Genomic DNA, 14,311 nt, shown 5'->3' with positions numbered 1-14,311 from the left:
AATTAATAAAAGAGATGTGCAAAAATATGCTGGGCAAAAGCAAAGATTTGCAACATTGCTATGAATCAAATGGAAATCATGTGCAAAACACATTGAACAGAACAAATAGTGACATTATCTAAGGATAAAATCAAATGATTCAAAAAGATACAACAACCATACATTTTTATGCAGCATTAACAGTCAATTACAAAAAGAAAAACGGCAATTGCCCAGAGAACTTGAATAAAATAACTTCAGATCTTTAACAGTCCAAATAGACAAAAGTAAGCTTTGATATAAGAGGATTTGAATAATGCAACCAATAATCTCTGTTTAATAGATGTACATATAAACAGAGAATATATATACTTTTTTTTTTTCCTTTTTCGTAGCGCTGGGGATTGGACCCATACATGCCAGGCAAGTGCTTTAGCACTAAGCTACACCTCTAGCTTGAGAACATATGCATTTGTTTGTTTGTTTGTACCAGGGATTGAACCCAAAGGCACTCAACCACTGAGCTACATCCCCAGCCCTATTTTTTATTTTGAGAAAGGGTCTCACTAAGTTGCTTAGGGCCCCACTAAGTTGCTGAGTGTGGCTTTGAATCTGTGATCCTCCTGCCTCTGCCTCCCTAGTCTCTGAGATTTCAGGCATGCCACCATATGCTGGCAGGACATATGCTTTTAAAATGTCCTGAAACAGTTACAAAATCAATCATGTTTTCATCCAGAAAGAAAGCTTTATAAATTAAAAAAAATAATAAATGTAAAGTTCATGCTCTCCCCCGGCACAGTGGTACATGCCTGTAATCCCAGCGGCTAGGGAGGTGGAGGCAGGAGGATCACGAGTTCAAGGCCAGCTTCAACAATTTAGCGTGGTGATAAGCAACTGAGACCCTGTCTCCAAATAAAAGAAAACAGGGCTGGGATGTGGCTCAGTGGTTGAGTGCCCCTGAGTTCAATTCCCAGTACCCCACCCCCTAGCCTTTAGATCAAAGAGGAAATGGAAATAAAAATAAAAATTATGATTTATCTACAAAGTAATGAAAGGAGAACAACTTATCATAAAGCCTCTGGAATAGAGCTAAAGCTGATCTCAAAGGAAAATTTATAGAAAGAATGAGAATGTTTTGAAAATTCAACTAGGAAAATAAGAAAAGGAATCAAATGAAAGAGAAGAATTTAGGAGAGTATTTTTTTTTTAAAGAGAGAGAGAGAGAGAGAGAGAGAGAATTTTTTTTTTAATATTTATTTTTTAGTTTTTGGCGGACACAACATTTTTGTTTGTATGTGGTGCTGAGGATCGAATCCGGGCCGCATGGAGGATCGAATCCTGGCCCCACGCAAGCCAGGCGAGCACGCTACCGCTTGAGCCACATCCCCAGCCCTAGGAGAGTATTAAGATGGAATTAGTACAAGATAAGGAAAAAAGTAAATTGAAAGAATCTACTAATAGGAAAACATGTCTTTGAAAATACCTTAGAGAAAGAAAACTTCTCCAACAGAAAAATTGACACACTGGACTTGAGGTGAAAGCGTCACCATTAATGACATTAAAGCTTTATCACAGGCAGAGGGATGCACAGGTGATATTTTGGGACTATCAGTCTTGCATAATTAAGTTCCTACCCTATAACATGACAAAGAGCCAGAGATCTCTGCAAATTGATTTATTAAGGCAAATTGGTGGGTAGAGTGGGGTCGAACCTGCTGTATTCAGAAGACCTAAGGGATCTAGAACCATGCAGTAGGACTGAGGGAAGCCCACAAATATGCAGGAATAAGGGAAAATGTCTGAGATATAACAAGCAGCAGGGCTAGGTTAGGACAGGTGGAATTGTTAATCTTTGGGGACATGACAGTTGGTGCTCAAAAAGGGGAAAAGATGAGGCTGGCCCTAGGAGTCCAGAAGCAGCTCTGGGTTGGGATCTACAGGAACAGAGAGACATGATTTCTAGGTGTTCCAGAGGGCAATGACCGTGACGATGTAGGAGGCCATAAAGAGCAGGTAGAGATGGAAGAGCAGGGTGTCCATCAGATACATGGCTAAATTCCACCCACAGTTTCATCAAGTGCTGCTTCTGGGCCTCCAGTTCCTGCTGGGCTCTTGCTGATTCAGGGCACCCAGTTAGCTCCGCCTCCCTAGTACCTGACACCTTCTCCACCAAGTCTCCTGGCTCCTTCACCCCTGTGGGGAGTGCAGGGCTCACCTGGGAAGGGAGGGAGACAGGAGAGGAGGCAGGCGAAGAGAAGTGGAGGAACAGGAAGAGAAAGTGGGCAGTGCTGGCTTCCTCACCAGGCAGGTGGGTGGACCTGAGGTCCAGACCCTTCTTCTCCTTCTGGGCTTCAGGGGGGGCAGCACCTCCTTGGGCTGGTGCAGTGCCTCAGCAGGGAGTGGAGCCACCCAGGCATGGGTGGGGGCTGGGTGGAGGTGAGGTGCAGGAGATAGGTGATGAAGATGGTCTCTAGCAGACTGGTCACCATCAGGGACAGACACAGGGCAAAGTAGACTTCTGAGGGCAAAGAAAATTATACTAAACCTGGAGAGATTCATTTCTTTTCCTCCTCCTCCTCCTCCTCCTCCTCCTCCTCCTCCTCCTCCTCCTCCTCCTCCTTCTCCTCCTCCTTCTCCTCCTTCACCAGGGAGGGATTGAACCCAAGGACACTTAACCTGAGTCCTTTTTATATTTTATTTAGAGACAAGGTCTCACTAAGTTGCTTAGGGCCTTGCTAAGTTGCTGAGGCTGACTTTGAACTTGTGATTCTCTTGCCTTAGCCTCCCAAGCCACCGGACCAGAAAAACTTCTTTTTTTTTTTTTTTTTTTTTTTTTTTTTGACATAGGGTCTGCTAAGTTACTGAGGCTAACTTTGAACTTTCAATTCCCCTATCTCAGGTGTCCAGCCTCAGCAACCCAAGCCCTTGGATTATAGGCATACGCCACCACAACTGGCTTCTTCAGCTTCATTTCTAAACTTTCTTTAAGCCTCTTTCCCAAAAAACAGTGTTTCCTTAGAAGCCTCCCTCCCCACTTAAGTGGAGCAGTAGCTGATTCTTCTGGCCCCTCCCTGTCCCCTGCTGCCATTGCTTCTATGCAAAGTGGAATGGGCCATACTGATGAGGGCCATGTCACTGACCGAGCAGGAAGACCTTGTAACCCAGCAGAAGGGTCATCTTGAATGGAGCACAATTCTGTTTTTTTGCTGGCAGGTAGAAACTGAGGGCATCAATGGCCATCAGAAAGCCACTGGGAACCAGGAGGTTTGTCACATAGAGCCTGGGCCTGCATCTGATGGCCACCTGGTGGGGAAGAGAGGGAATGAAGTAAATATGGGATTTGGGAGAAATCTCAAATCTAGGAATAGATAGCTGTTTGCTTCTGTGAATTGCAGTGACAGTTTCGGTCTGTCTTCTTCATGGTCTGATAGGGCCCTGGGATCAGCAGCCATATGGAGTGTAGCCTCACAATCCAGAATAGAACCTGCCAACAGAAGGTGAGCACAGCCATAAGCCTTCAGAGAGTTAGGCTGGGAATCCAGGAGAAAGGTTTTGGCCTCCTTCAAGGCACAAGTGTCAAGATTGAAAGACCCTGAAACTTGGAGTAATACCCATGTGGTACAGACTCCAGGCAAAAGGAGAAGCAAACAGGGAAGGAAAAAGCAAACTCACATAGAATACGATCTGATCATACAGCTTGGCACCCTCGGTTATCTCTGGAGCAGTCTTTTTTTTTTTTTTTTTAAATATATGTATTTTTTTAATTGTAGTTGTACACAATGCCTTTATTTAATTTATTTATTCTTATGTGGTGTGGAGGGTTGAACCCAGGACCTCGCATGTGCTAGATGAGCGCTCTTCCGCTGAGCCATATCCCCAGCCACTGGAGCAGTCTTTTTGATGCTCAGGAGCTCCCATTCTCCGCACACCTGAATAATGTCTTGGAACTTGTCTATTCTTTCTCACACTTTTTTCTCCACACCCAGCAACATGTTATCCACTGAAAGGGAGAACCATCCAAATAATTTTCCAAGGATATGATTTCCTGGAGGATCAACTGCCTTTGCTTTCCCACCCTTTTTTTTAAAAGATTTATTTTTTTTAAGATGAACACAGTATCTTTATTTATTTATTTATTTTATGTGGTGCTGAGGATCGAACCCAGTACCTCACAAGTGTGAGGTGAGCGCTCTACCCCTGAGCTATAACCCAGCCCCTTTCCCACCCTTTTGTTCAACGAATAGTTTTGAGGGCCTACCATATATCAGGAACTTTTCTAGGAGCTAGGGATGGTAATGAACAAGATAGAGCTTGGTGGATGCCAGGCACCATCTTTGTGGTGACCAGCTCTCCTTTCCATGCTGGTCATATTGAAATATTTATGGAAAATATTTCAACATCCATAAGATTTATTTATTTATTTATTGGTACTGGGGATTGAGCCCAGGATGCTTAACCACCAAGCCACATCCCCAGCCCTTTTTTAAATATTTTGTTTAGAGACAGTGTCTCACTGAGTTGCCTAGGCCCTTGCTAAGTTGCTGAGGCTGACCCCGAACTTGAGATTCTCCTGCCTCAGACTCCCAAGCCACTGAGATTACAGGTTCTTGGCTGCCATACTGATCTCCTTGGTGCTCTCACAGTCCTCTGGGTTTCAGCTGATAGATGGGTTATCCCAGACCTAGACCCATCCAGGTGGAAGAGAGGTGAGAGCTCAATATGTATTGGGATTATTTTTTTCCTGCCTTTGCTTTGTTGTTTCAAAAAGTCATGCAATATTTCAATCCAATAGAAAAGTTTAAACAAATAATGTAATGAACATCTATGCATTGAGACTTCCAAATTTATGGAGCCTTAATATTTTGCTAAATTGCCCTCTTTCCCTAAGAAATCAAAATTTCAGATAAAATTGGACCTCCTTGTGTTTATTTCTTCATTAAATGTCAACCTTCTGCTCTCCCACTTGAGTGGAAAATTATTGATGTTCAGGGACAACCTCTCCTTTCTGCAGTAGGAATGAAATTCAGAGTTGAATTTAGTAACTTAGCCTCTGAGCTAGAATTTTCTTAGAGTTAGATAAGGGAAGTGGTGGGTATTAAATGAAATTGAGTGTATGGAAAGATTTTGTAAACTGTAATGTTATTCAGAAGCTTTTATGTATTAGTACCTAGCAAGGTCTTAAGTGTCTTCCACACCCCTTTCTTTGGTCTCTCTTGTATAAGACCTTGGGTTCTTTGAAGCCAAGAGCTTGGTGGATGCCAGGCACCATCATTGTGGTGACCAGCTCTCCTTTCCATGCTGGTCATCTCCTCTGGAAAATGTTTTCAAGAATTGTCCAAGAGCTGGGGATATAGCTCAGTTGGTATAGTGCTTGCCTTGCATGAACAAGGCCCTGGGTTCAATCCCCAGCACCATTAAAAAAAAAAAAAAAAGAAAAGAAAAGAAAGAAAGAAAGAAAGAAAAGAAATAAAATTTCCAGGCATGGTGGTACATGCCTATATTCCCATTGGCTCAGGAGGGTGAAGCAGGAGGATTGCAATTTCAAAGCCAGCCTCGGCAACTTGCAAGGCACTAAGCAACAGAGTGAGATCTTATCTTTAAATAAAATACAAAATAGGACTGGGGATATGGCTCAATGGTTGAGTGCCTCTGAGTTCAATCCCTAGTACCAAAAAAAAAAAAAAAAAAAAAAGATTTGTACAACTCAGGGTGGTCTTGTTTAGTCTCAGGGCACTTCCAAATGTTAGTGGCTGAGGTTTGTGGAAACATAGCCAAGACAAGGTGCTCTATGCATATTAACTGAAAGTTTGTATAAGATCAGTGCCTCTTGAACTTCACCATCCATAGAAAACACCTAGGGATCATATTGAAATGCAGATTTTAGTTCCTAGGTAGGGTGACTAACTCCTCCTGGTTTGTCTTGAATTTTCTTGGTTTTTGTATTGCAAGTCCCCATGTTTTCTGAGAACGCCTCAGTTTTGGGCAGGATGGGACAGTTGGTCATCCTAGGTGGAGCCCCAGATCAAGTGCATTTCTTTTTCATTGTGGTATTGGGGATCCAACTCAAGGACCTGTACAAGCTGAGCACACGCTCTATCACCAGGCCTCCAGGGCATTTCTAATAAACTTCCAGATGGTGAATCTTAGCTGGGCACATGGGTGTGGGAACTTTGAGAGCAAGGTTTAGTGGTTGTTACTATGTTTTCTTTGCTCCCTTCTTCCCTACAATCTGTCTTTTCAAGTTGGAAACTTAATTCTTTTACTTTTACTTTTATTTTCCACACTCCCACTTTGTTTTCTAATCAATTCACTCAAAATATAAAATTTGCACTTGAGTTATGCTTTCATTATATTCATAGATTTTCCTATATTGTGCTCTTCATTTCTAATTAGTTCATAATTTCTATTTAATTGTTTTATTTTCTCTTTAGCCCCAAATATTTGGTTGTAAATTCTCTGTCAAAGGAACCACTGAGCTAGAGCCAGTCCAGCCCCAAATATTTGGAAGTTTAATTTTAAAATCCCAAGAAATAAGGTTTTCTTGGTGTGTGTGGAGGGGTCCTTTTGTAGTTATTTACTATTTTTTTTTTTTTTTTGTAGTCAGAGAATACAATCTAGACAATTTCTGCTTTTTCAATTTTGTTAGGATATTCTTTGTGGCCAGAAGAAGTGTAGTCAATTTTGGGGAATAGTCTTTTATGTGTCAGAAAAGCCTATGCATGTTCACTGGCACAAAGTTTGATAATGTTTATGAGATTTATATATATGTATGTGTGTGTGTGTGTGTGTGTGTGTGTGTGTGTGTGTTTTCTTTTATTTTGTTTTTTCAATATTGGCAATTCAACCCAGGGTCTCCAATTCTACCACTGAGCGACACCCCTAGACCTTCTGATTTTATTTTGAGACAGGGTCTCACTCACTTGCACAGGCTGGCCTGGAACTTGTGATACCCTCCCTCTGCTTCCTTAGTAGCTGGGATTATAGGTATGAGCCACCATGCCTGGTTCAGATTAAGTTTATTAATCTTGTTTTAAAAGTCACTGTATCTTTATTCTTTTTCTGTCTGAGTTGTTATTTTTTTTTAAGCCCCTGATGAGATGAGGATCAACCCAAGGCCTCCTACATGCTGGGCAATTGCTCTACCACTGAGCTATTTCCCCTAGTCCTCTATTTGATTTTCAAAAGCAGTGTGTTGAAGCTTCTCATCATTGTTGCAGATTTTTCAATTTCTCCTTCCTATGTGGGTTGGGTACATAAAAAGGTCATAATTATATCTTTGTTTAAAATCTTTCCCAGCTATAGGGAAGAGAGAGAATAATGTGCATGTCATACCATTTCTAGCCACAGGAAAGATGACATGAGCTATCTCTGTTCATCCTGCCAAAAGAATTTCCTGTTTCCAGCATGTTTGCCTGTAAAATTTCTGTTCATCACTCCCCCAACCACTCTCCATTTTTGTTTACCAACTTCTCAGGTATATAAACATGATGCTGTTATCAAAGCCAAAATTATGGATCAAGGACAAAGATTTGATCAAAAGAGATCAAATTGGGCTTTGGGCAGGAGAATTTGTAGCAGGCAGGAGAGCGTGTTTGTGTGTGTATGGGTGTGTGTGTGTGTGTGTGTGTTACTGGGGCTTGGATGTAACTTTACCACTGAGTTATGTCCTTGGCTTTTTAAAATTTTTTATTTTGAGATGGGTATTTCCTAAACTCCTGAGGCTGGCCTCAAACTTGCAATCCTCCCTCATCAGCCTCTTGTTTGCTGGAATTACAGATGTGTACCACCATGCCCAGCTATCTTTGAATAACTTGGGATGCTTAAAAATGCCTGGTTCTCTTTCTCATCTTCAAGATGTTGAACACTAAGGAGATTAAACCTGAAACCAGAAGGTTTTTGTCATTGGTGATGTTAAAAAGGGCTGGGGTTGTGACTCAGTGGTAGAGTGATTGCCTAGCGTGTGTGAGACACTGGGTTTGATGCTTAGCACCATATGTAAATAAATTAATTAATTAAATAAAGATCCATTAACAACTTAAAAAAAAACTGCTGCTGAAACCCTGTCCTAATTAAAAAAATTGGCAGATACTCCCCAATCTGCTATGTATTCCAGAAAAGCCATGTATGAGAGGAAATACTCAGCTGCTAAATCCAAGAGTGAGAAGAAAAGGGAGAATGTTCTAGTTACTGTCTCAAAACTAGTTAGTGGTGGCAAGAATGGTGGTATCAATCTTCACAAAATTTCTAGATGTTATCCTCCTGAATGTATGCTGTGAGAGTTGTTGACCCATGCCAAGATAACCTTCCAGTCAGCATTGGGTGTTAGATCATTCCTGGGACCATCTTGGTCATCCTCACAGGGTACACAGAGGAAGAAGAGTGGTTTTCTTAAGGCAGCTGAGCAAGGGCTTGCTGCAGTTTGATCCCCACTCCAGTTCCTAGAACACATCAGAATTTTGTCATCATTGCCTCTACAAAAATTGTTATCAGAATCATGAAAATCTCAAAACACTGCACTGATGCTGACTTCAGGAAGAAAGCTATAGAAGCCCAGGCACCAGGAATGTGAGGTCTTCCACACAAAGGAAGAGAAATACGAAATTTTCAAGCAGCTCAAGGTTGATCAGAAAGCTGTGGACTTGCAAATTTTACCAAAAGCCAAAGTTATTCCTCAGCTACAGTGCTACATGCAATCTGTTTTTGCTTTAACAAATGGAATTTATCCTCACAAGTTGGTGTTGTAAATTTCTTACAAGAACTTAATTGAAGAGCAGATATGTTAAAAACAACAAAGACAGGAAAACCAATCCCTGGGCTCCAGCCAATCAGAACCTCAGGGTGTGGATCCTGGACACTGGCATCTAACCAGAGTAGAAAACCCTAGGTGAGAAGAAAAGAAAGTCTCTTCTATGGGCTCTTATGCCCATGAGCTGGATAGAGCTTTTGAGATTCTCCATGAAGGGAATTGCCATGTAACAGTGGTGGAAGAAGCTACAGTGTGGTTAGGAACTCTGGGGCTCACCTTGACAGTTACTTGGAAAACCTTAGAATGCCAAAGAGGGTAGAGGGTTTAGCACTGACCACATCTTGGATGGCAGATATCCTGTAGGAGATGTTGACTCGGACAGGGACAGTGAAGTTGATGATTGGAAAACATTGAATCCAGAACAGTCTCACCACCCCATGCTGGCCACATTCTGAGCAGTTGATGGTGAAAGTACTGCCCCATCCTGTAATGGATGCCAAATATTTGAGATGAGGGAAGAATTCTTGTGTTTCCTACGAGAGGAGGCCCAAGGTGGGGCAGGGAGCAGCCATGATAATAACCAGAGCTGACATGTACTCAGCACTGAATATGTCAGATGTATTCTGAACCCTTTAAAGAGATAACTTCATTTAATCCTCCCAAAGCTCTATGAGATATCATTTTAAATAACTTTATAACATAATATTTGCTATTTACATATGTTAATACTACATTTACCAGCAATGTGTGTTTGTGTGTGTGTGTGTGTGTGTGTGTTGGGGGATTACTAGAGGTTGAGCCAGGAGTGTTCTACCTCTGAGCTATATTCCCAGCTCTTTTAATTTTTCATTTTGAGACAGAGTCTTGCTAAGTTGCTGAGGTTGACCTCAAACTTATGATCCTCCTACCTCAGCCTCCCCAATTGCTGGGATTATAGGTGTGGCCTGCCATACCTAGTCAGCAATTGTTTTTGAAATATAGTTTTGATTTTTATTTTAAAAAATAATTAATTTAAAATAATTAATTTTTAAAAAAATAATTACTTTTTTGGAGGCAGGGCCTTGCTATTGCCTAGGCTGGCCTCTAGTTTGTGGTCCTCTTGCCTCAGCCTGCCATGTAGATTGGATGACAGGTGTGTGTCACCATACCTAGCTTATTTTTAATTGATACATATTTATAGAATACAGTGTGACATTTCAGTAGACATATACAACATGGAAGGATCTGATCAATGTGATAGCATATTACTCACCTCAGACACTTATCATTTTTTTGTGTCAGGAACATTCAAAATCCTCTCTTCTGGCTATTATGAAATATATGATTAATTGTTGTTGACCATAATTGCCATACTGTGCTAGAGAACACTAGAAGTCATTCTTCCTATTCAACTGCACCCCTGTACCCACTAAGCATCCTTGCTGTTCCACCTATTCCATCCGTACTCCTCCCAGACTCTGGTAACCACTCTTCTACTCCCCACTTCTAGGAGGCGGTAGATACTATGTTTATTCTCATATGATAAATGAATTAATACTAAAGTGCAAGAAGCAGTAACTTCCCAAGGTTAGACAGTAATAAGGGGCAGCAGTTGAATTTGAGCTGGTCCAGGTTTGTCTGTTGCTGTGCTACACGCTCCCTCCGGATGAGATGGGGAAGGGTGGGAGGGAGCACTGAGAGGGTTCCAGGTGCTGGGCACTTCCTGCCAAGGCTAAGGAGAATAGGCTTGAGAGGCAAGTGAGGGAAGCTAATGTGGTGAGCTGAGTTAGAGCATCAACCTACTTTCTTATACTTTATCTCTATGCTTTGCATGCCCAAATTTGTATGCAAACTGAGTCCCGAAGACAGTGACAGGCATCAGATAGGATTCCAGCCTGGAGGCCTCAAAGAGAAACACATCTGTATTCTCCTGGACCGTCCTTCCCTTCCTTCTTCCCTCTTCGCTGCAGAGCCCTATTATCAGCTTTCTAGTTTGAGGCTTTTGAGGTGTCACTTGCTCCCCTCTTCTGACTAATAAAGATTTCAATTTTCTACAGATGGAAATTGATTGGAGGTGCAACAACTCTGAGTGACAGAGATGGCATATCCATTCCCAAAGTCACAATGTTCTCCACACAAATCCTTGAATCTTTCTGGAAGCACTGAGTATTCATTTGTTGATCCTTGCTCTACAAGTGCCCAGAGGAGCTTTTATAATGTTTTCTACTTCCTGGACCAGATGTACAGTTTGTTTATCTTCTTTGTACTGGCTTCTAAAGCCACCTCTGGTTCAGTCCTCTCCAGTGCCCACTTATCCAGAAGTTATGTGACCACCTTAGAGGGAGGGATGAATTTTATTGGCACCTATCAGATACCAAGCACCATGCTGCATACTCTTCTCTCTTCGAATGTTCCCCACCCTGAAAGGTAGGTTCTATGTTACTGATGAGAAAACTGGTTACGCAATTCACCTGAGGTTACAAGGCTAGAAAAGCAAGGAACCAAGATTCAAACTCATGTTTGTCTGTCTCCAAATCTCATGCTCTTTCCACTATGCCATGTTAATTTCCTGGAAGAGAAGCAGTCTACTTTCACCTTTGACCTGCTGCCCTCTGGCATCGACCTTATCTACAGCACTTGGATCTAGTAGGTGTGTAGGAAAGTGATGGCTAAAGTAGGTGGCCACTTTGCTACAGTGGGGTGGGTTTCATACCTATAGATGGAAAGAATTACACTGTGCACAGAAAGATGAACACAGACGGTAAGTGGAAGAAAAGACAATTGTGGATGGTTCGTAGGAAGAAAAATAGAAGTGCTTACTCTGGTGTGGCACATATCAGGAAGTGGATTTTCTCTTTTGGATAAGGAGATTCTACGGGGCATCATAGTAATACACTTATTAAATAACTATGCCTATTTTAGATAATCTCTAGGAGTTGGAAAACTGAAAGAAGTTTCTAGCATGTTCCTATTGCAGAGGGTTCTTCTTCTTCCCCTATCATGGCCCCTTTCTTACCTTGAAACAGAAGATTGAGAACAAGGCAGAAGGGACATTTCTCCCTAGGGAACCAGTTTCCTTCTATCTTCTTTGTTTCTAAATTCTTCAATGAGCATGTACCAGGACCCAGGAATACCCAGATTAAAGGGTCATGAACCACACGTAGCACCCAACTTTGAATACTGATAGCATTGGTTGACCACTGACATTCATAACCTCCCTGGAAGGCGTGTACTGGTCATCTTGTTCTTGCCTAGACTTGAAGTTCAGTCTGCTTCTAGACTTTGTCTTAGTCTTGGGTATTTCACCACACTGTGTGTGGTTATAGACACTTTATACTGATTGTGTTCAGACCTTGGTGTTCATCCCTCAGTCTGAACATTCAATGCTGCAATTCTGGAACATTTCTAGCTCTTTAAAACCATTTGCATTTGCTCTATTCTATTCTATATTCTCATGTCCCACACCCCCCTTTCTCTCCCCTTCTCTTTCTCCCCTAGGGTACTGGAGATTGAACCCAGAAGCACTCAATCACTGAGCCATGTCACCAGCTCTTTATGTATTTTATTTAGAGACAGGCTCTCCCTAAATTGCTTAGGGCCTCACTAAGTTGCTGAGGCTGGCTTTTTCACTATCCTCCTGCCTCAGCCTCCTGAGCCACTGGGATTACAGGTATGTGCCATTGCACCCAGCTTTATTTGTTTTCTTTTGAGTGAGGGTCTTGTTGTCTAGGCTGGCCTCAACTTGTGATCATCCTGCCTCAACCTGAGTAGCTGGACTTACAGGTGTGTGCCACTGTGCCTGGTTTATTCTTTCTCTGGTTAGAAATATGTTGGAGTGGTTTCCCCCCCTTTTTTTTCTTTCCCAGGATTGGGGAGCAAACCCAGGGCCTTGCACATGTTAGGCAAGGACTCTACCATGCAGTTACATCCCCCGTCCTTTTTATTTTTTCTGAAACTACTTCTCACTAAGTTGCCTGGGCTGATCTTGAATTTGTGATCCTCCTGTCTTGCCCTCCCAGTAGCTGGAATTACAGGTGTGCATCATAATACCCAGTGATTCTTTCTATTGCAAATGCCTTTTAATAGCTTATATTAGTTATTTATTGCTGTTGTGTAACAAACTACAAGCTTAAGTGGCTTAAAGAAACACAACTTATTATTTTACAGTTCCGTAGGCCAGAAATCTGAATGGGTCTCATGGGACTAAAATAAAGTGTCATCAGGGCTGTATTCTTTCTGGAGGCTCTAGGGGAAAATCCATTCCCTTGCTTTTTAAGATTTTAAAGGTTGCCTGCATTTCTTGGTTCATTGTCTCATTTCTCCATCTTCAAAACTAGAAACATTGACTGTCATTCTCACACTGTTGGTTCTCATTCTCTTCTCTCTTCCTCTTTCACCTATAAGAAAGGTTCTTTGTGATTCCATTGATTCTACCTGGATAATTCAGAATAATCTCTCCATTTTTAAAAAAAATATTTATTTTTTAGCTGTAGTTGGACACAATACCTTTATTTTTGTTTATTTTTATGTGGTGCTGAGGATCAAACCCAGGGCCTCACACGTGCTAGGTGAGCACTCTACCACTGAGCCACAACCCCAGCCCTCATCTCTCCATTTTAAGGTCAGCTAATTAGACAACTTGATTCCATCTGCAACCTTAATTCCACCTTTTCCATTTAACCTATTTTCAGGTTCCAGAGATTAGGGCATGAATATTTTAGGAGAGCCATATGCTTCCTACAACACCTCTCTTTCCTATTTTCTACCTTTTTACCTGGGTCCCTAATGATTTCCTCAGAGCTAGCATCTAGGTAACAAATTCTCTCCTCAACCATGTTTAAACTGCTCTCTAATATTTCTATGGAGTTCTAAATTTTGATAATCTTATTTTTTTTCATTTCTAGAAGTTCTATGCCTGGCTAAAATATTAACATTTTAAAAATTGTGGTAAACTATTATTATGGTTTGGACATGAGGTGTCTCCCAAAAGCTCCTATGATAGTGCAGGAATATTCTGAGGTAAAATGATTGAATTGTGAGAGCTATAACCTAATCAGATAATCCCAGGTTGAATGAACTAAATGGGTAGTAACTGTAGGCAAGTGGGGCATGGCTGGAGGGGACGGTCATGAGGGTCATACTGTGGAAGGGTGCATCTTCCAGGAAGGGCTGCCCTTGCTCTGTCACTGCTTCCTGACTACCATGAATGAGCAGCACATCTCCATCATGCCCTTCCACCATAATGTTCTGCCTCACCTTGTTATGGTTTAAATATGAGGTATCCCCCAAAATTTCATATGTAAGACAATGCAGGAAGGCTTAGATGTGAAAGGATTGGGTTATGAGAACCTTAACCCAATCAGTACATTAATCCCCTGATAGGCATTAATTGGGTGGTAACTTAGGCGGTAGGGTATAGCTGGAGGAGGCAGGTCATGGGGGTGTGACTCCAGGGTATATATTTGTTCCTGGAGAGTGGAACGCTCTGTCTCCCACCCTCCCTCCTTCCTGGCTTGATGTCCTAAGTAGCTTCCCTCCACCAGGAATAGAGCTGGCTACCTCTGGGCTGAGACCCTTGAAAACCATGAATGACAAACTTTTCTTCCT

The 14,311-nt window shown here is 41.8% G+C and overlaps 2 pseudogenes; one reads left to right on the top strand and one right to left on the bottom strand.

The window, feature by feature from the left end:
- Positions 1-1,938: 1,938 nt before the first annotated feature.
- LOC143407792 (5-hydroxytryptamine receptor 3E-like) lies at positions 1,939-13,945 on the bottom strand (annotated as a pseudogene).
- On the top strand, positions 8,036-8,723 carry LOC143408684 (large ribosomal subunit protein eL6 pseudogene; annotated as a pseudogene).
- Positions 13,946-14,311: the final 366 nt, after the last annotated feature.

Source organism: Callospermophilus lateralis, chromosome 10 (genome assembly GCF_048772815.1).
Source record: "Callospermophilus lateralis isolate mCalLat2 chromosome 10, mCalLat2.hap1, whole genome shotgun sequence".
In the NCBI taxonomy this organism is placed as follows: domain Eukaryota; kingdom Metazoa; phylum Chordata; class Mammalia; order Rodentia; family Sciuridae; genus Callospermophilus; species Callospermophilus lateralis.
Note: the sequence above shows the minus strand (reverse complement) of the source record. Positions and strands in the feature narration are given on the sequence as shown.